Here is a 25,656-nt window from a genome sequence, read left to right on the forward strand (position 1 = left end):
GTGCTTAATCTCGCTCTAATTGTCTCTGCTTTTCAAACAGCCTGAGGAGTAACCCCCGGCAGGCTGTGGTGTGGCAGGGCTTTCTGGAGAGTCGAGTCCTGTGCTGACAGGCCGCACAGCTCCCAGCTCTCCGCAGGCCACACCTGAGCCGTGGCGGGTCCGTGGGTCCGGAGGGGGCAGGAGTGGGGGGATGTCGCGGGGAAGCTGCTGTGGCAGGTGCGGCCCGCCTCACCCGCCCCGGAGTGTGCGTGCAGGACCCCAGCCGGGGCATTTCTCCACCGAACCACTTCCCCGCAGGGACCCCGCAGGTTCCAGAATGGAGCAAGAGGGCACCAAGGCACAGAGAAACAGCTCCGCACCGGCTCCCAGTGGCACACGCCCCGCCGGAGGCTGGCACGCTTTATTTAATTTCACTCCCGTATCAGCCGTGCACGACAGGGGTGACAGATGAGGACCTGTCTCAGCGGGGAGGTCTCAGAGCTTGTGAGTGGAGGGCGGCCGCTGCTGCTCTCCAAGGCCAGAATCTTCCGTATACCCAGGGGGTGGGGGGCAGCCCCGGGAGGAGGCTGATCTCGCGGCGAGTTCAGAGAGTGGAGTTGGGGTCTCCAGGGCAGCACGGGGTGAGGCTTCCTGGGTTTGGTAGCCAGACTCCCGTAGGCTCTGCGTGACGGCCTGCCTGGGTGTGGTGATGTCACTGTCCTTGAAAATATGTCAGCAGAGCTGACCCTTGTCTGGTTTCGCAGTGGGCCTCAGACAGACGGTGACACTGGCTTCTGTCTCCCCCCTGCTGCCAGCTCACTCCCACCCAGGCCCGTGCAGGGGAAGGGGAACCAGTTTCGAGAACGATCGACCCCATGTGGAAAAGCTGGATTGACGGACGTAATAACTCCCCCCTGTTGGCAGTGGTGAGAACAAAACGGGCAGCACTTATCAGCCCCCGTCGGGTTTCACGGCAAGACAGAAGGTGGCTCTTGTGCTGTGTTTTTCACCTGTGTCCTCCCGGCCCCGGAGCGGCTGCTCCTGTGGTCACACCTCACGCAGGTGCTTCTGGAAGCCGGCCTCCTCCTGAAGTGGCTGCAGCAGGCAATCCTGCCGTGAAGTCAGGCACCTTGGAGCAGGCGAGGCGGCAGGACTGAGTGAGGAAACGCTCCTCGCTGTTTGTGCAAGGTGACCGGGGGCTGGTAGCCTGGCCCCCGTCCTCGAGGGGGTGACCGCGGGAGCAGCCCGGCCCTTTGCTGCTTCGATGAGCCTCCTCCCTCCTGGGTACCCACAGCCACATCCTTCGCGGCTAGTGGTCAGCCCGTCCTCCCCGCTCGGACGCGTGGGGCAGGTGTGCCTGCAGGAAGGTCGAGGCTGACCCAGGTTTGGTGACCTGTTAGAGCACACGCTGGCATTGACTGAGTGTGGCGGCCCCACCTGGGGGCCTATGCATGATGCTTCTCTCACATTATCTTATGTCCTCTTTGCAACACTCCCGTGAAGTCCGCACCGTTATTCGTCTCATTTCATAGACGCGGAAACACCGGGGGTGAGGGGCCGTGCCCAGGTGTCACCACCTGGCTTTGGACTTCCCTTTGGAGGTCACAGTGCCCAGCAAGGGCCGGCGGGGGTGTTGGGGTCTCTGGGCAAGACAGAGGGCCCGCCCGGGGTTCAGTTCTACATCTGTGGAATGAGGAAGGACTCACCAGCCTCCCATGCCTCCCTCTGCCGTTGAGGATAGAAGGAGCTGGGCTGGGACTCGGGTTTGGAGCCCCTGAGGTGGCCCCCACGTTCCTCCCTCCCGCAGTCACAGTCCCCGCGCCGCTCCCTCGGCCACACTCATGTCCCGGCAGGACTGACCTACGCGGCCCGTGGATGATGGGGAAGGGACGGAGTGTGATGGCCAGGACGCCACGTGGTTTATGCCGTTCTGTCTTGCGGGTCCCTCGCTCTGGGAAGCCAGCCGCTGTGTCACGAGGACTGGTCAGCGGCTCCCTAGAGAGGTCTGGAGACGTGGTGAAGAACGGAGCCCCTTGCCCCAACCAGCACTAACTTCTGGGTCCTGCAAGCGAGCTCCCTCAGAAGGGGCCTGATGTCACTGCAGCCCTGCTCAGCGTCGTGGCCGTGACCCTATGGGGGTCAGAGCCCCCCAGCTGAGCCTCTCAGATTCTTGATGCACAGACACGGGATGAAACTAGACACGTTTATTGTTTCGAACGGCGACGTTTGGGGGTAATCTGTTACACTCCATAGCCTAACACCGAGTGGCACCAAGGCTGTTTCCCTTCTGTCGTTCCTCTGAGTCATCTGTGTTCATGGGGCAGATCTCGTTGTCTTCCCCCGTTTGTTGGCTCTCCATCATAACTGCAGGTCTCCATGGCTGGCAGCAAGGCCTTTACCCAGAGCGCTATGGGTTGTCCCATCCAGAACCGAAAGGTCATGTCTGCTTTGGCGGAGGGTGGAGACTGCCATCTTTAGCCTGAGCTCGAGGGCGGGGAGGGAGGCGATGGCGAACTGGGAGGCGGAAGGACATGCAGCCTGGCCCATGCAGCAGTAGCTCATCCTGGGGTTTCTCTGGTTTTGTTTACATCGATGTTTTTGATGAGGGTGAGGCAGGGATGTTCCAGAACTTCTCTGTGTGAGGACAGGAAGAAAATGTGTGTCTTCTCTTTCTCCTCAACGATCTTTGTCTTTCTTCACGACCACCTGAGCCTAGAGGGACTCCCCTTTTCCTGGGTTGGTCTGCAGAGAGCAAGCGCTGGGCGCGATCGGAGAAATGAGGGCAGCCTCTGGTCTTCACAGGACAGGGCTTGGGACCGGCAGTGAGGATGGCCGAGGCTCCCTTAGGAAGCAGGCCAGGCACCGGCAGGCCAGGGCAAAGGCAGGGAAGGTGCAGACCAGGCCCGGGTGCAGTTGGTCTCCTTCACGGGAGCCAGACTGGCTGGCTGATCAGAAGAACTGCCCCCACCTGGTGGCAGCGTGCACTTAACAGCCTCTGTCAGTGATGTCCCCACTGCAGACACAGAAAACACACACACACTGACCTTGCCCGCCGGTTTCAACACAGTACGTTTCAGACCCATGACCTGATGTCTAGTGCCCCCAGGGGTGGGGTCGGTGGGAGTGGAGACAGTGTGACTACCTCGGGCCTGTCCAAGTTTGCACAAAGGGGGCCTCGCTGTTCCCTGCATGGTACCTCCCTGAAGTCCCGGTGACTGCCACATCTTGAAAGACTGTCCCTTACTTCTCAGTCTCCAGACTTTAGGTGGGACGAGGAGAGAGACCGCTGTGTTCAGCTTGCTTTGGTCTGCTCGGTCCTGCTGAGTCCGTATATGCCTTTAAGAAGCTCTTCTGCACACCTCTCATTGTCTAGTTAGTCCCCATCCATTCACTCAACAGAGCTTACTAAGGAGTGTAAAACTTTGTATTGAGGTGCAACAGACTTGCAGGAGAGGTACAGACACAAAGTAACAAAGCACACTGCAATGGCTCTCTACATTAGGCTCCTGAGCCAGGGATCAGGACATTCTCAGTGCCCGGATGCTCCTGCCACCTGTCCACCAGCCACCTTCGCTCCCAAAGTCATCAACAGTGATGGAGCTCCGCTCACATGCGGGGCATCGTGCTCAATACTGTTGATTCAGGGTGAACCCAGTGACATCCCTTCTTATGATATACTGTTCCTAACAACAACAACAAAAAGATACACTGTTTCTTGGTGCTCAGTGCCAGGAAGGGAAATTAAGGGACTAGAATAGAGAGAGAGGCTGAGGTGGTAGGGGTTTTAGATCGCATGATCAGAGAGGACCTTTAAACTTAGGAAACATGTCCTGTAATATCTGCGGAAGAGGGAATGACAGGTGCAAAGGCCCTGAGGTATAAGTGTGCCTGGCAAGTTTGAGGAACAATGGGGAAGCGAGGGGGACTGGAACTGAAGGAGAGAGAGGAGGTGCTAGGGGATAGAGAATCAGGGGCCCCGTCTTGGGGGACTTGGAGGTCATGGCAGAGACTCTGGTCTTGGTTTATAAGTGCAAAGGGAGTCATTGGAGGGTTTGAGGCAGAAGAGTGACCTATTCTTTTTACACTTTCCCGTTCTCGCTTTGGCTGCCCTGTGGAGCCTGGAGCAGCAGCGGGGAGACCAAATAGCAATTCAGTACTGCAGTCGCCTGGCCCAGCGGTCACTTGAGGTCTGCAGATAACACTTTCTTTTAGAAAGTGATGTAGGGATGGGGCACGTGGATGGCTTAGTCAGTTAAGCTCAGTCAGTTAATCTCAGCTCAGGTCTTATCTCAGGGTCGTGAGTTCAAGCTCTGCTTTGGGCTCCATGCCCAGGACCCCACTTAAAAAAAAAGAAAAGAAAAGAAAAGAGAGTGGTGTGGAGGGAAGTGACTCTCCCTTGAGAAGGAGCTGGAGATACCTCGCCCGTTAGCTGTGTGCAGGGCAGCCCCCACCACGGTGTGGGGGGTGGCGGGGGGCAGGTCCCTCTGGAAGGGCGAGGGCCTTCAGGCGTCCTGTGGGTCTCTGAGCTGCCTGGAGGCGTGGAGATATCCCTTTCCTCTCACTCCCCAGCCTGGGTCCGGAGGAAGTTACTGCATACTCGGGTGCTGACCAGCACAGCTGGCTGAGTAGAGCTAAGTATTCAGACCTTGGGCTTGACACAGAAGACCTTCGGGAGAAACCAGGCCGGTAACAGCCCTGCTGTGGGCTTCCCCCAGGGACCTGCCCTGAGAAATTTAGCGCCAGCTTCCAGGGACTCACGTGCGATCTGGATGTCAGAGCTGCGGAGCCCGGGGGAAGGGGGGATGGTTCTGCCGCTGTTTGCTTGAGGCTCCTCCCTGGGTCTCTTCTTCCCTCCTCTCCTCCCCCCCCCTTCCCTGCTTCCTTTCTCGCCTCCTTCCTTCCATCCATTTCCAGAAACCTTTTCCTTCCCCAAACAGGAATTCTGTCCTCATTAAGCACTAACTCCCCATTCTCCCTGCCCCCACCACCGCCGTTCTACTTTCTTTCTCCACGAATCTGCCAATTCTAGGCATCTCCTATAAGCGGAATCATAAAGAGTTTGTCCTTTTGTGTCTGCCTACTTTCACTTAGCATAACGCTTTCAAGGTTCGCCCATGCTGTTGGGGGTGGCCTTTTTAGAAACAAGTGGGGTGTTAGCTCGGCATGCCTGCCCCTGTCCCAGGAACCGCAGAGGCACGATGGGGAAGAGCATCGTGGGTCCCAGATAAAGTGACTCGCGTGGCCACTATGCCCGAAGGCTGGGGCTCCTCGTCTCCTGGCTTCACCTGTCCGTGCCTTCCAGGTGGGCTCACCTTGCAACCAAGGCCCTTGTCGCACCTCTCGTCCTCCGTGGCGCCTGTGACAACTTGAGGTGCACCTTCGCCCCTGGGCTCTGTGCTCAGGTGCGTTCCATCTCCGGCTGGTTTCTCTCCCGCCTACTGATGGGTCTTGTGCCCTGACTCTCAGGTCACATTTGACACGATTCAGCTGGCTTCCCACAGCCCTGCCTGCACCTGACCCCGGCCTGGCGGGCTGACTAGGGGAAGGAGGAGGCGGCAGCTTGGTTCTTAGACTATGGCTTTTTTATTTATTAAAAATTAATTAAGGGACTTTGATGTATCAGGACTTAAGAGGGGTTGACAGGTCACATGGTTTCTGAAAGCACTGGGCTGGTAATCCACTTAAAAAAACATTTTCTTCTTCTTCTTTTTAATTTAATGGAGGAAATCATTAGCTGGGAAATTGGTAGAACTGATTTATTCCTGTTTTGGGGAGGGGGAATGGAAGAGAAAATCTGCTCTAATTGCCGCTTGTTCTAGAAATATGTCAGCGGAATATTCCCATTGGCTGGGCCTGGCCTGGGTGAGGGCAGAGCCTTGAGCTTTCTTCCCTTCCTTCAGATCCTACTCTGAGCAGGGCAGGGGGCCGCGTGGACCCGGGTGGGTGTCTGTGATGTCCGCGGTGACACATCTAAGAAGTCCCCACAGACCTGCCTTGGCCCTTGGGGCTAATCCTGCTGGGGGCCCTGTTGCTTGCGAGCCCTCATTCCCAGGGACACAGGACTAGGACCCCCGTCTGGGAAAAAGGACTACGTGCTTCTTGGGCTCCATCCGGTTCCAAGGGGAGGCAACTGGGTTCACCCTAAAAATAACCAAACATGCAAAGAGCTTCAACATGCAAATGTTTTTCATATCTGTGGGCCAAATAATTTAAAGGTACAGCTGTTTTTCCACTGTCCTGATCTGTTTGTTTTCCCTGAGTGGGGAGGAGCTCTGACATGGTCTGGGGCTCTTCTGGGGTCACCGTCTTCCAGCACAGTGACCTGGCTAGACCTGGCTGAGGTCTAGCGGGCGCTGAGGCCTGGCCGTGGGCCCCAGCAGCTGCCCTCTCCCAGACACCTCCCGCGCTGGGGCAGACCGAGTGTAGCAAGGGGTGTGCACCGCTCCCTGCGCCGTCCGTCACCCCTTCGGGCTTGCCGGTGCGTGGAGGGGTCCGCCTGGCTTCCATCCTGGCCCAGGATGTGGGTAAATGAGTTCTCAGAGAGTACGAGGCTATAAATAGGCAGGCAGGAGGCGGAGAAGGTGAAAGGCGAGGGACCGCCAAGGTGGTGAGCCCCAGATGGACTCTAGGTCTCCCAGATCCCCGCCAGAGAGCTGCCCTGCTGGGTGCCGGCCCCCCTAGTCCGGCAGCACGGGGCGCCCCGGGTCCTTGCTCACCCCTGTCTGTCCCCACCACCGCCCATGGCGCTCGCCTCAGTGCACACTGCCAGAGCAAATCGTCATGTCTGCGGCAGGGCACTCTTTCTGTCCCTGTAATAATCCTCCTGTGGACGTGCTGTGTCCAGGGAAAAGGCCCATCGAGTGGGGGCGTCACCCCTAGGAAGGCTTGAGACTGCAGGGTGGGGGCGGGGGGGCCGCGCTCCCTGGGAGTTGGTCTGCAGGGTTGGGAGGGGCAGGCCCAGACTTGTGGGCGACCGCCCTCTGCAAAGTCCCCATGCTTGCACGCATTCCTTCAGTGCCTGCGTCGTGCAGGGTGCTCTTAGAGATGCTGGGGGGACAGCATTGAGTACAACCAACCCCAGTGCCTGTCCTCACGCGGCCTCCACTCCAGGGCGAGAGACTGTCGTTTCTCTAGAAGCATGTGCTGCTGGACCATGCATGGGCTCGGAAGACGCAGCGAGTTAACGAAGCCGGGCTCGCAGGAATAGATACCGCGCACGTCCGTGCATATGAGACGCCCCAAGGAGGCACTGGGTGCCTGGGGAGGGGGTGTGCGAAGGTAGTGGTAGAAGGGGGCAGAGCCTCCGTCCTGCCCGATGAAAGAGTTCTGGAAGTGGACGGTGGTGAAGGCCGCACGAGAGCTTAAGTGCGCTTCGTGCCATGGAACCGGACACTTAAACGTGGTTAAGATGGGTGATTTGATGTTCCATATTTCAACACAATTTTAAAAATAAAAATAAAAAGAAGAAAGAAAGGTAGGTAGTGTCTTCCATAAGGATTAAAGCTGTGAGGTAAGTGAGAAAGGCCGGGGCGGGTTGGGGTGAAGGCGGAGGATGGCCTTAGTGTGAAGGGGAGGCAGCTCTGGGCGAAGGGAAGGCCGCCGTTGCCGGACAGCGTGGGGCTTAGGTTCGAAGGGGATCCCTCTGGCCATTCTGGTCGGGGAGGCCGGGGGCTCTTGGGAAGTGAGAGACTTTGCTGGGGTGGGGACAGGCTGGGGCTTCCTGTCATCAGTTCATGAGCTCATACCAGGAGCTGTGGTTCTCTGTGGCAGATTTTTCTGGAGTCCTCCCTGTCGGTCCCCAGATGTCACTTCTCCCTTCCCAGTGTGGGCGGGTTGGAGCAGGTCAGGGGCAGGAGTGGGCCAGCTTGGCCAGACTCTGGCTCCTCCTCTTCAAGCTTTGAAGCTGCACAGCTCCTTGGAGCCGCACTGCCATCTCTGGGCCCCGGACCTGCCCCGGTGTGGGACCCCTCCCCTGCAGGACATTCCGGGGTTGCTCTAAGGAGGCCCGTGCAGACCAGGCAGTGCTGGGGGCTGGGCTGGAGCCCCCAGCTCTTCCTGCCTTGCCCATCCTCCTCCAGCTGAGTCTGGGTGTCTGCTTCTGCAGAGTGAGGAGGTCGGATGTGTTCTGGTCTGGATTCCAGTCCAGACTCTGTGCTGGCAGACGGAATCTTCGAAAGCTTCTGGATGCACGTGGGAGGGTCCCCCTGGGTGCCCAGCCCCACAGCCCAGCCTGGCACTGAGGACCTTCTGTGCATCTCCGCAGGGGTCCCTGCTGCCACTTTAGGGATGGGGGAGGGTCTGTTCCAATCCTGTAGCTCTGGCCCAGACATTCCAGGGATGACCTCAGGAGTTGCTGGGGGAAACGGCAGGAGATGGGGTTCTAGAATAGGGGTCTGGGGCCAGTAGGGACAGGAAGAGAGGTCAGTGGTTCGAAGATCCACGTCATTATGGAACCCACCGAGCCCACTCCCCAGCTGGTGCCTGCTTTGTTCCCTGAGAGCCCAACCCCCTGCCCTCTGTCCTTTTAGAGGGGCCCGGAGGGCCGGGCTGCAGACGGAAGTCTGCTCTACCACCAGACGGTGTGGGGTAAGTGGTGAGAGGGAGGACTGAAGGAGCAGGGCTGTGAGCTGGGTGCTGGGTCTGGGCACGTGTCCTGCCGTCCCGTCTCAGCAAGTCCTTGGGGCTGTCCAGGGCAGTCACCATGAGCTCCAAGCGACGACTCGATTTTCATTTTACGTTAAAGTGAGATAAAATCTAAAATTTCCTTTCCTAGTCACAGGAGCCCTACTCCAGGTGCTCACTAGCCACGCGTGGCTGGTGGTGGCCGTACCGGACAGTCTAGACGCAGAACGCTTCCATCGAGGAAAGTTCTTTGGGGCAGGGCCTGTCTCGTTCCTAGCATAACCCCACAATGGAGACTGTTGCCCCCATTTTATGGATGAAAAAGCTGAGGCTTAAAGCAGGGACTGACTTCCTGGTTGTGTAGCCCGTGGGCGCCAGAGAGTGCTCGAGCCCGGGGCCGGTGGGCCTCAGTGCGTGGGGGTGGGGCCGGTGTGCTCCCGTGTCCGTGTCCGGCTGCCCAGCTCGCTGGGGCCCACGGAGGTTGAGGATCATCTTCGGGCCACACACAGGCCCTGGGACCCCGCCTCCTGGCTCTGTTACCTGGTGGGGCGTAGTCTTCAACAAAAAGGCATATCAGGGTTTCTTATGCAGTTTGGAACCTCCTCAGCCTGATCCCTTCAGACCAAACCCCTCGGGAGGGGTTTCAGGAGGTGTTGCTGAGAAACTCTTCTTTAAAGTGAGAGGACCCTAGCCAAAACCCAGCTGCCCTCCAGAGCACGAGTGCATCTGGCTCTTCCTCCAGCGGGACTGTGATGCAGCCTCCGACGGGGAGGAAGTGCGGACACCTGCAACGGCCTGGGTGAGCCTTGCCAACGTGTTTCTGTGAAAAAAGCCGGACACTAGAAGCCACATAGTGTGTGGTTCCCCTGACAGGAGACGTCCAGAAGAGGTAAATCTTAGAGTTGGAGAGTAGACTGGTGCGTGCCAGGGGCTAGGAAGAGGGGGATGGGAAAGCGAGAGGCCGTCTGGTTTGGGGGGCAATGAGAATGTTCTGGAACGGAAGAAGGTGGTTGCACGGTGAATGTGGCACAGGCCCCCGAGTCGTGTACTTCAGCGCGGTGGAAGTGGTCAGTTATGGGTTGTACGTGTTTTGCCGCACTGAGGAAGTGAGGCACAACGGCGGGATCTAGATGGCGCGGGTGTGGGTTTGCTGCGTAAAGGGTTTTGGACTTTACCATATGTTTGAGCATCTTCATGATAAAAGGGGGAGGGGAAAAGGCGAGAACAAGACTGTGGAGGGAGGGGTGTCTGGCTGGCTCAGGGTCCCGAGTTCAAGCCCCGTGTTGGGCCTACTTCCATACGTACATAAAAACTTTTAAAAATTAATAAATGAAAAAGATTGTAAAAGGAGAACGTTTGTAAGGCTGCGGCCTTCGGGCTGGACTCCCGTGTGGGCCGTCCTTGTGTCTGTCTGTGTTAGAGCTGCGAGCTGAGGTCTCTGTGACGGCTTCAGGCTGTGGAGAGCCTTCACCCCATTCGATCTCGGGGAGCAAGGAGAGGTGGGGTGTGGGGTGCTGTGCCTGCTATGGAGACGGGGTTCCCCGAGGTGGTGTGTTTTCTGGTGCCTGTGCCCCCTCACTGTTCCCAGCCATTTGGGTGTCCCAGGGCCTGGGGGTACAGACTCGGAGTGGGGGGCTTATCCTGCTTTGTCATGAGGAATGTTGGCCCAGAGACATGGCTGGGCCTGCCCCGTCACGTGATCTCCATGAGGAGATTCAGAGACCCCAAGCCAGGCCTCCCGGCTCTCTCCCCAGCCCCATTTCTGCTGCTCCGAGTGTGACTGAGCCAGTGGCAAAGGCCTCCCTGGAGCTGGGTTCTGTATGGAACTAGTGGGGCCACAGAGGGCAGGCGGGAGCAGGTGTCCTACAGGGTCCGCCGCCCTGCCCCCCACCCCCGCCTTGCCCCTCCGCATGGATGGCTCTGGGCAAAGGAGTCCTCTGCTGGGGACACACTTGTTCCTGATGGTGGGAGATGTGGCTGACACTCATGAGGCCTGTGACTGGGGGTCCGGCCACTCTAATTTTTAGAAATGGGAAGGTGGGTGGAGGTCTCCAGTGCCTCCCCGGACACCAGGGCCCCAGGCTTTGCCCAGGCCGTCGGAGGGGCTCTGGTTCCAGCCCCTGTGGTTCCTGTGGTCTGGCCGGCAGCGCGACCTGAGATGAGGGCACAGCTCTGGGGGTGGGGGTGGGGGTGGGGGAGCAAGGAGCCGGGTGAGGCCGTTTCTCCCACTGCCACCCGTGCAGAGCGGCTCCTTGCCCCAGGGGGCCGCCGCCGTGGGCCCGGCTTGGGCTGGGGGAGGCTGCGCGGGGAGAAGGTGGGGATTGGCTCTCCGCTGACGCCTTCCCGCTGGCATATGGCTCCTCCGCCCGCTGCAGGCTCTGCCAGCGGCTCCCCCTTCTCCATGGCAACTTAGCTCAGTGGTCCCAGTGGAGGAGAGAGAACCAATTCTCCCTCTTCCCTCCCTCCCTCTCCCCACCTCTTCCTCCTGCGTCCCTGCCGCCCCGGGCTCCTGCGTGTTGGCCGGCCGTCTGTCTGTCCGTCCCGGAACCTCCGCGCTCGGGGGCACCCCCTGGTCCAGGCCTGGGTTGCCAGCGGAGCTGCGAGCCGGGGGCGGCTCCCTGAGGCCGGCAGCATGGGGAGCCGGGCGGACCTCCGCAGACACGGGGGGCTGTGGGACGAGCCCCGGCCCGGGGCGCTCCGGCTCTCACACTCTGTCCCCCCTCTTCCCCTTCCTTATATTTTCTTCCTGAAAGGTAATTTTCTGCGAAAACTGTCACAGCCTTAGGAGGGGTTTATTAGCAAGGAAGGCTCATTCTGGTCACGTGGGCTGCTGGTTTTCTCTGAGTAGCTGGGATGGAGGGAGCTGGGGAGGGAGAGGCATGGCCTTCTCGCCGGCTGGGAGGGGGCTTGGCGGCACTGGGGGGCGTGGGGTCCCCTGGGCGGCTCTGAGCAGCCTGGCTCCTGGCCCCTGCCCTTGGGCCCGCTGCTGTCTGTTACACTCCTGCTTTCCCGTGTAATTGCCACACAGCATGGACAGTCTGCTTTCCTGGACCTGGTCTGGCCGGGGGAAGGGATGTGGCGAAGCACACACGTGCACCCCACATGGGGCAGGGCTCCCAGTGGCCCTCGCGTGTCTCTGCCTGGTTCACTCTCACCTGGAAATGGAGCATGGTGGGGGAATGTGCTGTCCCCGTAACCAAGGATCTCCGGGAGAATAGAGGAAGCGAGGAGCAGCTGCTGGCTGGTTCCTGGCAGCTTGGCCATCTGTTTGGGACAGTCCCTCAGCAGAGTTTGGTTCAGACAGGACTTTAAGACCGCTGCCCAGTGGGTCGAATCCTATCTTGTCTTCCCCACTTCGGGCCGGCCGTGGGGCTCGGGATGGCTTTCCTGGTGGGAGCTGAAAGCATTCCTACAGGAAAAGCTGTAGGCTTTCCTGGTGGGCGCTGTAGGTCCCGGGGCATTCTCCAGCTGTGTGCCCTGTTGGGGGGAGTGTGGGGGGTGGGCAGCTCCCCCCCCTCCCCGACCTCCTGCGCAGCAGCGGGGGGCGAGCCTCCCGTGGTCAGCTAGAACCTCTCTTATGTCGATGGAAAGTGAGGTGCAAAGGGGAGGGATTTAGCATCTCGTCCTTAGAAGCCCCGGGCTGAATGGTGTCTAAGAAGCCGTCTGTGATCTTTAAATAGAAAGCCAGCGAGCGCCAAGTGGCCCGTCTGACTCACAGGGAAGCTTCAAAGTTTGGTGCAGGTATGCGGGGAGACAGCTCAAGACTGAAGGGGGCGCCCGACGCCCCGGTGTGGGGGCGCCTGAAATGGCAGCTGTGTGTCCTGGAGTCAGGCTCCCGGGCTCTGGGGGGATTATATATTGTTTCGGGGTCTTCTCTGACAGATGCTCTAACAACAAATCAGCCTCGAAAGGCGGCCCGAGACAGGGCTCCCCGTCTGGTTCTGGGGTCGGGCCTCTCCCAGCTACATTTGCACATCCCCCAAAGCCCTGTTTCTCCCAAGCTGCACTCCACTCTGAGTTCCGGGTGCTTCCCCTTGATAATCAGGCCGGTTCCTGTCGGGCTGGACGGGAAGAATGCTTCTGTGTCTGCAGACGTCTGTGCTGTCCTGCTTTCCCTTCGCTTTGAGCCTGGAGTCTGTCACGGAGACCCTCCTGGCATCTGGGTGCTGTGCAGGCTTCTTAACGACATTAGCCGCGTCTGGACTCTCCTTGGTTTGCTGTAAATTCTGATAAGTTTACGAGTTGAATGACGGTTGGGGGGGCGGTGTGCTGGTTTTGTTCGGTTTGCTTTTGGCTTGCTGGCTCAAGGCGTTATCTGATGTGACCCGAAAGAGGTCTGCCCCATTGCGTGGCAGCAATCCGTGGATTGTGTGGCGGCAATCCGCTCCCATGTTTGCTGTCACCCTCCGTGGGAAGCTGGCCCGCGGGCTGCAGCTAGGGTGACTCTGCCCCCACCCTCCGCCCGGGGTCTTTCCTGTGCATCTGGGGTGGGGGGTTGCTTTGGTGATGATACACGTGTGTGTTCAGTCATCCCAGCAAGCCCTAAAGTCAGAAGGACGGCAGAGCGCGGCTGGCGTTGGAGGAGGGAAGCTGTGCTCCAGCAACCCGCCTGCTTTCATCCAAAGTGAATCCCAAGTGCTCTGTGCCAGCCCCCCCACCCCGGGGCCCCCAGCACCAGGAGCCAGCCTCCTCCCTTAGTGTAATTTCACGTCGCAGTGACTTACTTGAAAGCTTCTGTAAAGAGCTAGAGAGGGTGTGAGAGCAGGTCGGAGAGGTGGGGGCCCGGGCTGCCGATGGCTCCAGCCGGAGAAAGTGTGGAAAGCTCATTCCAGGAAAAGTGGAATAATCACCCGTTGGCTGGCGTTCAGGCGGTGAGTGACTCTCTCCTCTTTAACTCCACGGGAGCACTGGGATCCAGGGAAGGGCTCGGTGGGAAGCCCGGTGGTTCGGGCAGCTCTCACGAGGCTGTGGGAGAGAGATCTGTTTTACTTTTTCCCCCGAGCGCTGGTGTCCAGCACCCAGGCTGTCCCAGGCGGGACGGCAGCGCTGCCTCTGCGTCCGGGATTCTGGGACTCGGGACTGTGTCCGCCTGGGAAGCCGAGCCGATGCCCTGGCCCAGCCCCGGGCCCAGCCTGCAGAAAGTCTGCTGGTGGTGGCTGCCGCTCTTTGTGCCACACACACGGCTTTAGAAAGTGAGCAGGAGAAAAGAAGCTCACGAGTGTTCGTAATCCCAAGCTGTCTTGTGATGTCCCTCTCTCACACACGTGCGTGCACATACCCACACACGCACGCATGCAGTTACACGTGTGTTCACACCCTACACTCACACACACCCCTACTCTCTGCACACACATGCGGTCCCACATGCACACACACACTCTCACACATGCATGCACACCCGTACACACACTTACACACATGCACACTTATACACACAGGTCCGTCGTCCCCTTCTGTCATCAGGGCGGCCCGGACCCCTGGGCATTCAGCTGTTGGCGGCATGATCTCCTATGCATGGCCCCTGGTGTTGGTGAGGTTGTGCGGCTCCCCTCTCATGCGCTGCTTTCCGGCCTGTGTCTCGTGTGTGAGACAGACCGTTCCCACCCCACTTCTCCCAGCGCCCCCTTTCCCGTGCCCCCAGGGCTGTGCTGTCGGATGCAACACAGACAGTGGCGTGCTGGTGTGTGCAGGGAAAGCCCCCAGTTGCCGGCTTTGCATCCCGGGCCCCTGAGCGTCTCAGGCCAAAAGGAAGGAGGTTGTCAGACTGCCGGACGGCAGATGCGCGCACGCGCACCCGCGCTCCGGAGTTTTCATGGTCAGGCTTGCTTGGCTTTGCATCCCGTGTTCTCCCCAGTTCTGGTTCGTTTCTCAGAGCACAGTCGCGGCAGACTCTGCACCCTGCCCCCTTGCCGGCACACATCTCAACCAAGCTAACCATCTGCAGACGCGTTAGAGAAGTGTTCGGTGTGGTCCCATTCTACAGAGGAGCACACTGAGTCTCAGAGGGCTTGAGTAACCCGCCTGGGGAAGTCAGAGCATGAACTCAGATCTCAGATTCAAATTCATTCATTCACTGGGCGCTGTGCCACTGGGCTTCGGGAGGGAGAGGAGTCCATCTGTCCCACTTGTCTGAGGAAGAACAGGGTCAAGTGGGGAGCAGGCTCTGAAGGAGGCCACAGCCCAGGGCCTGAGTGGAGACCCTCTCACTGCCTGCCTCCCAGCCCCCCACTCCTGCCTGAAACTTGGGAGCCAACACTGCCCCATCGGGAACCTCCGTCACCGGGTCTGGACCCGTTCTTCTGCTCTCTTTTAAAAATGTTTCTGGCATCATCCCTTCATGGGGAGGACAGTCTGCAGAGAGGGGTCTGTCTGCTTTATGCTGAGAGCTTGTGTGTGGCAGCTCAATGTAGTAGGAGGGGCACTGCACATCAGGAGACCGAGCCTCAGTTTCCCCGTCTTTCACATGCCTCAGCATAAAGGAGGGGCTGCGAGGGTGCCCGGCAGGGGGGATTGTGATCAGGCCCTAGGACTTCACAAAAGCATATGCCTGGACGGTTCCAAACAGACTGTAGGCGCGTTGATTGTGTGCAGAGACACACAGAGAGAGGGCTCACACAGTAATGCACTTGGATTAAACAGTTGTGCCGGTGAGAAAGTATATGAAAATTCTCACATTGTATTTGCAACTTCTCTGTACGTTAAAAATTACATGAAAGAAAAAAAGGACTTAGGCAATTTGAGGGCTTTCCCCAAAGATGGGCAGAATCAGGACTTAACCGAGGAGGGTTCGTACCTCAGAGACCCTCACAAGAAGCCACATGGATAAGCCCGATGGCCGTGGGGAGAGGTGGCCACTGGGGTGAGATTTTTTAGGCCACGGCAGTCTCTCCAGAGGCAGTGGTCCTGGGTGCAAGGGCTTCCAAGGTCAGGTTCCTCCCTGGGCTCCCTGACGGGGCACCAGGCTGGGATGCCTTCCCCACAACCACTGCCTGGTGGCCTGAGTCTTCTTCTGTAGGACCCAGCCTGCTGCCTGCCCCAGGCCCAGAGAATATTGTTTGTAACTCTTGATGGTTTCTTGCTGGGGTGCTGGTTTGTCCTGTGGTTGCGAATGCACCCATTAGGTCAGCCTTGTGGCCCCTGGCCGCCTGGGCTCCTGAGAGCTCCTCCAGGTGAATGGCCACCCTCCAATCCTCAAGGCAGTCGCGGGGAGGGAGCGCCAGACCTCCAGTCCTGTCCCTGTTCCTTGCAACTTCCCCCGCCTCCATTATCCCCCTGACAAAGCCCTGCTTGCTGGAAGTGAATGAACCAGGCATCTGACATGCTCTGTTCCGTTCCACCGAGCATCAGCTGCCCAGCGTGTGCCTCAGTTTCCCTACCTTGTTGCCCTAGCTGGAGGCGCTGTCCTCCCCAGGTCCCTATCACTTCTCTGCAGGCAGCCCAGAGCGGAGCAGGGAGGACATGAGGAGACACCCCCCGGAGCGCTGGGGTGCTGGGCCACCTCTAGCCTGCCTCCCAGCCTCCAGTGCCCACCCAGCACTAGGGGAGAGCAGAGGGTAGAAGCGGGTCAGAAAACCCTGGAGAATTCCCTTGGCCTCTCCGAGCCTCGGTCCCTTGGTCTGTATAACAGAGTTCATGGCAGGTGCCCACTGGAGACCAGGAAGGACAAGAGGACGGCGTGTCGGGGGGGCACTCTTGTCTGCACCGGTGCCCTCGCTTGGCCTATCGTTCTGAGCCCTTGTGTAAGCACTTCACAGCTTCCTAGGTGTGGGTACACATTATCGAGGCCTGTGGCTGTGACCGGGCTCCGGCAGGGCTGTGGCAGACTGCGCAGACAGGGACCCGGGGCACAGGCCACTCTAAGCTGCTCTTACCGCCTGGCTTCATTTGCCCGCCGGACCCCTGCTCACCTGCTTGGCTGAGGCCTTCCTGAGACTCTGGGCTCCCGGCATGGGCAGACTGGGAAGTAGGGGCAGACGTGGGGTGGCAGGAAAAGCAAGGCTCGTCGGTCACGAGCTAGAGGGTGAGTCCTGGCTCTGTGACCTCCAGAAGCTGCCAATCCTGGGAACCTTAGCTTCCCCCCATGCAGAACAGGGGTGCTGGGTGAGAACGTGAGACTGTGCTTGCCTGGCCTACAGGAGTAGGGTGACAGGGTGACCGTTTTATAGGGCTCTCCTCCAGTGCAGGACTTAAAAATGGATTGCTTTCAAACGGCCACTCTGTATCAAAGCCCATCCTCTTAGGATCAAGGCCAGGCCAGCTGCTGTTTTTCGTGCTCTCCAATGTTGGGCAGGCCGGGGCTGCTGGCAGCCAGGGGGACCTTCTGTCGGGAGGCGTGGTCACTGAGCTGCCCGGGGCCTGGAAGATGAAGCCTGGGCTCTGCCAGTCCCCTGAGCACACATGGCACATGGGATTGCTGATGGGGAAACCTCGGTTTCCCCATCAGCTGGGTGTGTCCCAGCCGGAGCTGCTTGTGGCTCTAGTGCCCACAAAGAGAGCCAGGGCCAGAACTGATGCTCAGATCACCGCCTAGCTGTCTGCCTTCCCAGGCAGGGGTCGGCACACACACTGGGATTCTGGGTCAGGCAGGGTCGTTGGGGAGACCAGCAGAGACACAGAGCTTTCCCGAGTGACCCAGCCATGCTGGGTGGCTCCTGGAGGCAGGACAGAATCAAACCTCCCCCCTTCTCCTTCTGGCCCGTGCCCCACTGCTCCCCTTTTACAGCTGTGGGGGGGCCATGCTAGGGACATGGTGATGGCCCTTCTGAGCAGTGCTGGCCCAGCTCTTACTCTACCATCCACCCAGGTCAGGCTGATGCGTAAGGGGGTGTGTGGGTGCCGGGCTCTTAGGAGGGTCCCCTCCAACCCCTTGCAACTACCCCAGGCCAGGCTGAAGAACCGGGTGGTCCCTGTGAGGTCCGAGTGGCAGCCTTGCCTACAGCTTGAGGAAGAAGCTCTGCCCTGTGCCTTGGAGCAGAACCTTCCATCTGACAGGCAGCCCCACTCTGTGACCGCTTGGAGGTCGTGGGAACCACGAGTGGCAGCCAGCGGGAGGGGCTCCTGTCTCGGCCTGGCAAGTGTCATGTTCATCTGAGCTGCCCTGCCCGGGCGCTCCAGGAGCCTATTTGTGAAGAGAGGGCTCTTGGGGAACAACCATCGAGCACCTGCCAGTGGCGGGGGGGGGGGTCCCCCAGGGCACAGAGCCACTGCCACCATGGGCCTCAGGCCCTTGGAAACGGTCTAGCTCAAGCCTTCCCTGCCCCTGGGAAACAGACCTGCAAACGCCAGGGTCCTCCCACAGCCCCAGAGGGTATGACCAGGGTAGGACTTATGCCCCCAAGAGCGGTGGACTGTGCTGGGGGGCAGGCAGGAAGCTGGCCGAGCCTCTGGGCTCTGCCTGCCTGTCTCAGTGCGGCCCCTGGGCCCTGTCTGGCTTTCCTGTCCCCCTGTAGCATCTCCTGGCTGGCCTTGCTGCCCAGGGCTGCCCACTCCTCTCTAGTCGGTGGAAACGTGGTGGCCGTGTTACTGCTGGCGTGCAGGGCTCATGCTGGGACGCAGCTTCGCAGTTCCCAAAGCGTGTTGCCTCCAGGTTTATTCTTGAGGCTCACGGTGGCCTTGTGAAATGGTCAAGGCAGGGGACCAGAGTCTTTTCTATGGAGGGACAGAGAGGCAGAGGGAACTACACAAGGTCAGCCAGCTGCTCTGGGGCAGAATTTGGACTCCATGTCATTTACCTAACAAATATTGGCTGGGCACCTGTTTTGGTCAAGAACTGCTCTGGCCAGGCCCCGGGAAGGCCACTGTGAGCGAGACACGGCCTGAGCTTGAAGGCAGAGCAGGCAGGGACATTGAAGTCTCAGAAGGGCCAAGCGGAGAGTCAGCACCAGGAGCCTGGGCAGCCAATGAGCCCTCAGGGATCCCTTACCTGGAAGAAGGGCTCTTTGAGCCTGAATCAGAGGGCTCAGTCATCTGACTGCAGACCCAGAGGGACACCTGGAACCTAGGCCACGTGTTTTCACCTCTGGTAGGCTTCCTGATGTCACTGGGGAAGGTGCGTTGAATGCAGGGTCTTGGTCTTCTCCTCCAGAGGTTCTGATTCTCGGGGGGAGGGCTGGCCATCTGCATTTTGAACAAGCTCCCTCAGTGTTTCTAAAGCAGCTCATCCCTGAGAAATGCTGGGCTGGGCTTCTCAGAGCCCCTCGAGCTGGGATGGTCCTAACTTGTCCCTAGGCACAGTAGCAGCCACAAAGCTGCTGGCCTGCTGGGGCTTTCTAGATGCTGAATTGTCAGGGAAGCCTTGGCCGGCTTCTTACTGCAGTGAGAGGTTCCTCCAGGATAGAGACCAGTAGGAGATGCTGAGGCAAGATCAGGGTGGGGGTGGGGCACTTCTAGTCAGAGAAACCTGCAGTCCCTGGATTGGGGCCTCACCTGGGGTGGGGGGTGCTTCTGGCTGCTTGCTTAGGGTTGGTGCCCCTAGGGGCCTAGAAAAGGCTGTCCAGGTGCAGTATGGGGAAGCAGGGAAAACAGAGAGGCCGGTTGGCTGCATGTCCAGTGGCCGCTTCTCCTGAGTGTCTGTATTGTGGATGCAGAAGGGCTACTCACTGGCCCTCAAGTACCCTTAGCTAGTTGGCTGCAGACCTGGTGGCAGCACAGTCACAGGCTTACTCCCTCCTGCCTGAGTGCTGGTGTGGCCTCCCCACCAGGACATCATGGGTTCTTCTCCTGCACATGTGCAAAGCAGGGGGAAACTGGCTAACATCTGTGCGGTCGGTTTGGGCAGTGTCCTGCTTCCCAATGCCATAGATCCCGTGTCCCGTCCCCTGGGGCTGCCAGCACACCGGACTGCAGGCTGGGCTGAGAGCAACTGAACTTGATCATCTCATACTTCTGGAGGTCAGAAAGCTGAACTCCAGGTGTCTGCAGGCCCGTGTGCCCTCCAAAGGCTCTAGGGGTGAATCCTCCCCTTCTTCCAGGTTCTGGTGGCCCCTGGTGTCCCTTGCCTTTTGACTGCATCACTCTGATTCTGCCTTGGTGCACCCATGGCCAGCCCCTCTGTCTCTCTTCCTCTTCTCCAGGGACCCCTGTCATTGGATTGGGGGCTCACCTTAAATCCGAGATGATCTCATCTCAAGATCCTTAACTAATCATACATGCAAAGACCCTGATTCCTTCTAAGGTCACAGTCTGAGATTCCAGCTAGACAGCAATTTTCACTCAGTAGCAGTGGGCTGGCAGCTGATCCCAGAAATTAGATCTAGGGCTTCTAGCAGTCTCTGGCTCTGTGGTCAGCTAGGGCAGCTTTGCCTCTGTTAGGGGACTCAGAGAGTCCAGAACAGGGGAGGTGGTGGCCGAGGGGTGTGCCATTTGGACACTTATTTTAAGGTGTCCTGGAGAAGAAAAGCAGAAGAAAAGAAGAGCCAACCAGGACCCTAGGTTGAGTCCCCAGGAGGCCAACTGCACAGCATAGGGACTTCCTGGCAGGACCTTGTAGGCAGTGAACAGCCCGTCCTGGGAGGTGGTCTAGCAGCCCTCCAGGGTAGGCATTGCCAAGAGCAGCCCTATCCCCGAGAGCTCTGAGCCTGTGCTTGTCTTGGGGATGGATGGCCCCATCCAAAAGCTCAGGGACCTCCCCAAGGGCAGCCAAGGTGATGTGGCAGAGCCAGCCCCAGACCCCCAGACCCTCTCTCTGGCTGGCTGGTGGGTTTGCAGGGTGGGGGCAAAGGGTACCCCCCAGGACCCAGGCCATCAGGCCCCTCCTGCTGTCCCCATAGAGCCCTCCACCTCTGCAGCTGGGTCGCCCCTCCCCTTGCTCTGTCTTCTGGCTCAGCATCCTGCTGGCCTCCCCCAGGAGCCTCCCCCAGAGTGCCTGTCCGGGGGAGCTACCTGGCTTACACCCAGGGGCTTTAAAGTTTTGTTTTGTTTGTAAGTTTCATATAACATAAATTAATCCTTTTATTTTTATATATTTTTTAAGATTTTATTTATTTATTTGGCAGAGAGAGAGAGAATGAGAACAGGAATGTGAGCAGGGGGAGAGGGTGAGGGAAGCAGGCTTTCTGCCGAGCAGGGAGCCTGATGAGGGGATCCATCCCAGGACCCTGAGATCATGTCCTGAGGCAAAGGTAGACGCTTAACGACTAAGCCACCCAGGCGCCCAAAATTCACTCTTAAAGTGAGCAATTCAGTAACATTTAGTACATTCACGATGGTGAGCAAGTAGCACCTCTGTGTAGTTCCAGAACATTTTCATCACCCTGAAAGGAGACCCTGTACCCAACTCTAGAGTTCCCCCCCACAACTGCAGTAAAATACGTGTAACAGAGTTTACCACCCTAACTACCTGTAAGTGTCCAGTTAAGTGGCCTCAGGCACGTTCCCCTTGGGCAGCTGTCCCCACCGTCATCTCTGCTTCTTGTTGCTGTCTCCACACTGACGCTCCGTCCCCATGAAACACCGACCCCTCCCTCCCCCAGCCCCTGGCGCCCCTGTGAACGTGCCTTGCGTATGTGTGTGGCATCCCGCAGCACCTGTCCCTCCCGACTGGGTACTGTCACTCAGCACAGTGTCTTCCACGTGCATCCACGGTGCAGCAGGAAGCAGAGGCTCCTTCCCTGTGTAGGAGGAGTAACGTTCCGGCCCGTGGAGGGACCACATTCGCGTACTGGTTCATCTGTCAGCGCACGCTTGGCTCGCTTCCGCCTTCTGGCTATTGTGACTCCAACCTTGGGACTTTTAGAGAGTCGAGTGAGAACAAGTGCAGGGCCAGGAGTCAGACTGGGCTCGTCATATCTCCGGTACACATACCCCACCCCCTTAACCCGTAATCAGCTCAGGCCCCAAGGAAAGATTCCAGAATCCCCCCCCCCACACACACACCTGTGTATTCCTCTCCGAGCCACACTCCTTTGCTGCCCATCAGCTCCCGTTTTTTTCCTCCCGAAAGACCTGGTCACAGCATGCTGCAAACCTCAGCCCTCACTGGAGGCTGCTGGCCTCCTGAAATTCTGACTTTCCAGGTGACCTCGGGCATGTCTGTCCTCTGAGCCCTTGTGTCTCATCTGCAGGTGATCTGAGTCAAGGGACTCACATGGTGACTTGGGTCAGCTACTCACGAGGTGCTGGGCTCCTCAGAAATGCTGCCAGATGACTGTTCCCCTCCTTGGTCCTGCTGTCTCTACGGCCAGCCCCGCCCCTGGTGTACCCCATCCACAGGTGTTTGCTGAGCACCTGTTGTGGACAGAACGGGGGGCATGAGGGGGCTGCCCAGCACAGGTGGCTTTAAGTAGCCCAGAGGGATGACCGGACATGTCAGGGAGGAGGGCAGGTGTCACCCTTCGTATACACATCCAGGGTCGCAGCGTTGTCTCGTGGGCGATTGGGTAACCTGAGGCCTGAAGGGGTCGAACGACTTACGTGAAGACGACGCTTGAACTGGAACTTAGGTCTGTCTGGTTCCGGAACTGGTCTCTCCCACTGCACCTTGCGGCTTCCAACTTGCCTCGTTTGCTTCCTGCCGCCGCCCCCGCCCCCAGGGTGGGAGGACTTTGCCCGCCCCCGCCCCCAGGGTGGGAGGACTTTGCCCGCCCCCGCCCCCAGGGTGGGAGGACTTTGGCCGCCCCCGCTGTCCTCCACCTCCTCCTCCCCCAGGCCTGCTGTTCCGCTCCCCAGGCTGTTCAGCGCCTCCTCACTTACCACCCTGTTGACACGGGCTGTTGCTGGGTTGGTTTTGTTTTTGACCTAGTCAGCCTGGCAGGGAAGTGGCGGGCTGTGTGCAGAGCTTCCCGAAATAGCCGCAGGCTCCCTGCCAGTGATAGAAGAGCCAGACTGTGTGCGGTCTTGGGCCAGTAGAGGCTGACTCCGTTTCCTCACCCAGCCACCCCGCCTTCTTCTTGGGCTCCCCTGCCTCGTGCCTCCCCCAGCCCAGGTCACTGAAGGCCACTTCCCACACCTGTGCCCCGTTAAGAGGTTTTTGGCCCCAGAGTGCCCGGAGGTCAGGTGTGGTGGGATAGCTGGGATCAGGGACTCTCATTTCCTCCCCATGACTGACTTGCCTGATGACCTTGACCAAGTCCTGGGTACTCCCTTGGCTTTAGTCCTCCCTTTGGAGGCGGCGGGGAGGCACATCTGTACACTCCCCCTGGCCTTAACATGGGGGTGAGTGAGAGAGTGGGGGCAGGGCGCCCAAACAGGCAGTGGGAAGGTTTGTAATAACGATCTCAGTGAGTCACTTCTGAGCCCAACTGTTTGGAGCGTGAGGACACAGTTCAAAGGGAAGCGTTCCGTTAGCAGGTGGTTCCAAGGTGGTGTCGCGCCACAGCAATCACGGCAGCCGGGACCCTGTCTTGAGTGTTGGGTGCTGGGCATTTTATGTTTCACTGTCCCTTAGTCTGTGAGGGACAGACTCTCACTGTACCTCAACTGAGCGTACATGGCACCAGACCTGGTGCATGAGACGCTTAGCATGAGAACTAAGCGTCAGAGGGATGCCTTGGGGACACAGTCGGTTGAGTGTACAACTCATGGTTTTGGCTCAGGTCGTGATCGAAGGGTCATGAGATCGAGCCCTTCGTCAGGGTCTGGGCTCAGTGGGGAGTCTGCCTGAGGTTCTCTCTCTCCTTCTCTCTCTCTGCCCCCACTTCTAAAAATAAGTCTTTAAAATGAAAAACAAAACAAAACAAACCTGAGAGGCAGAGTAACTTGCTAAGACCAGGTAAATGGGGAGCTGCGATAAGAGCCCTGTTCCGGCTTCAGAACCCCTGTTCCATCCGATGTCATGCCCCCTCTTTCAGGGTAAACTTGTCCCTGCTCTAGGCTCTTCTCTCCTGACCCTGAGCCCTGTCCTGTGGGGATCCCCTCGGCAGCCAGAGCAGCCAGAAGGTTCTGTGTATATTTATATGGAAAACCTGATGCAGGGCAGAAATCCACAAGGGACTTACCTCAGAAGAGAGCCCTGGGGACATGGGGGCATCTCTGGGACTGAAAAGCTGCCCAGTTAGAGCAGCTCTTTTTATACTGGACATTGAGGCAACAGAAGAGTCACCAAGCATTTTGCAATCATGCACCATCATGCACCAAGCCCTTGGGGGCACCTGCATGTGCCCTCCAAAACCTGGGGAGGCCCCATTATTTAGACTTGGCAGATGAAGAAATGCAGCTCAGTGAGGAGGTCTGGCCACCCCTCTGAGGCCGCCGGCTCCCATGGCAGGACCAGGACTAGACCCCAGTCTGTCTGGTGCTGTCACTGCCCCTGCCGAATCCAGAGAATAGGAAGCCTGTGGCTCCTCCCCCTTGCCCCTTCCTCCTCTGGTCCAGGTGCAGGTCTGGACACACATGTGGCTCAGCAGTGTGGGCAGGGATTGGCCCGAGCAGGTGTCCCTGGCTGCCCAGGGCTGGGTTCCATCCCCAGAGTAGGGCTCCCGGCCCTGTTTGCTGGTGCGATTGTATTTACACACATTTCTCTGTGTGTTTATGTGTGAGCGCAAAGCTGTCTTTGGTTTGTGACTAATCCTGCACTGCGTGCCCCAGGGTCAGGGCCTGGCAAGTTTGGGGGGGCAGGGTGTCTATGATGCGCATCGTCTGGACTGCATCGGCTGTGGGATGAACCAGGCCCAACACACAGTTGTTTCCTGGGGAAGAGACGCCGAAATGCAGAGCCATAATTCCCTAGCCTCGATTCCAGAATCCCGCAAGCTCAGAAAACCAATGCTTTTTCATAACTCATTTGGCAGCAAAATCCCACCGGAACCGAGGTGAGGCTATTTATAGTCCAAGTGAGGCTATTTATAACCTCGGCGCAGTCTACGTCCACGAAGTCCCCTGCAGAAATGTCAGTGTATCTGATTATCGGGTCCCGCTGAGCGAAGCAGCGTCACCCATCGAAATGCGGGGAGCCCTGAATTCTGAACTACATCAGGCCCCGAGGGTAACCCCTCTCCTTTTAGCCTTCCGCAGATAGCCTCTGCTCCCAGGCGCTTCCCCTGGGATTCCTGGACCTGAGGGAGGGTGTCGCCCCAAGTGCCTGCAAGACCCCCGCAGCCCCCAGCCCCGCAGCCCCCGCCACGGGCCGCATCCAGCAGCTTGGTGCTCCTGGTATCGCCGTGAGGGACGGATTACATCTTCAACTGCCAGGCACAGCGTGGCGCGCCCTCCACACTGACGTCTGACTCCCTTGCTGGAGGTATTGCCCCCTCTCTTCACGGAGGAGCCCAGGGAGGCTCAGTTCTAAGTGTCACGTCTAAGGTCAGAGGTGAGGAGGGCAGGTGCGGGGCCTCCGTCTTGTCCTTCCACCCGGCTGCCTCTCCGCGAGGGAGTCTAGGCACGAACAGCGACATGTCTCCCTGGATTTGCAGCCAAAGCATGTTGAAATGGGGAGGGAGGAAGCAGATGGGGACCCAGGTGCCCGCGCAGGGTGGGTAGGCAGATGCGAGTCAGGCCCCTCCTTTGGTAGGGAGGAGGGAGGGGGAGAAGCGGGAGCCCCTCTGCTGCTGCAGGGCCTCCCACGGCACCCCCCCGCCCACCTTCCGCTGTAATTCCTGCTTCTCAGACAGTCCCCTTTGTAAGAACACCTGTGCCGCCTCCCCACCTTGTCTGTTGCCGACAGCTGGCCACCGATGGCGCTGGGTCTGCTGCCACCCCTGGGTCTTGTCTGTAGTGCTCACAGAAACCCCGGGCACTCAGAGAGGGGGGTCACTTTGCCTAAATCCCTTCTGCCCACTGTTCTTGGGACCACCTCCCCCACAACTTTCAGGGACTCCCTTGTATCTGGTCTTTGGCGGGCTCTGAAGTCCCAAGGGGCCTGGCTTCCTGACATGCAAGCTCTTTCCCGCTCGTCTCCTGTCGGTCATCCTGTGATGACCCAGGGCCCCCTAGCCACCTGCCGCGGAGTCCTGCCTCAGAGTCTTTGCTCCGCCTCTCAGCCACCGGAGTGCCTCCCCGGCTCCCACGGGAGGCACCCCTGCCTGCAGGGCCATGCTGCCGTGAGAGAGCACTGCTGATGGTCACAGGGCCCCACGAGGGCTGCAGTTTCCACATCGACAGTGAACAGGCCTTATTAGGGCA

At 58.9% G+C, this 25,656-nt stretch overlaps 1 protein-coding gene and 1 long non-coding RNA gene across 14 annotated transcripts in view; one reads left to right on the plus strand and one right to left on the minus strand.

Annotated features, from left to right (window-relative positions):
- PITPNM2 (phosphatidylinositol transfer protein membrane associated 2) overlaps nucleotides 1-25,656 on the plus strand; it is a 102,877-nt gene that overhangs the window by 18,935 nt on the left and 58,286 nt on the right. The window contains exon 1 of one of the 13 annotated variants that reach the window (XM_059408293.1): nucleotides 13,451-13,472. The exons of the other annotated variants lie outside the window; for them this stretch is intronic. The gene's annotated coding sequence lies outside the window, so the exon portion shown is untranslated. Of the gene's footprint in view, nucleotides 1-13,450; nucleotides 13,473-25,656 lie in introns of those variants that run through there. 13 annotated transcript variants of the gene reach the window in all.
- Nucleotides 20,568-22,142, minus strand: LOC132023795 (uncharacterized). The gene is made up of 3 exons (XR_009406043.1): nucleotides 22,012-22,142; nucleotides 21,475-21,825; nucleotides 20,568-21,327 (listed from the first exon to the last, which is right to left on the minus strand). It is a non-coding gene; the product is annotated as an uncharacterized LOC132023795 (long non-coding RNA).

This window comes from Mustela nigripes, chromosome 8 (assembly GCF_022355385.1).
Source record: "Mustela nigripes isolate SB6536 chromosome 8, MUSNIG.SB6536, whole genome shotgun sequence".
NCBI classification, from domain to species: Eukaryota; Metazoa; Chordata; class Mammalia; order Carnivora; family Mustelidae; genus Mustela; species Mustela nigripes.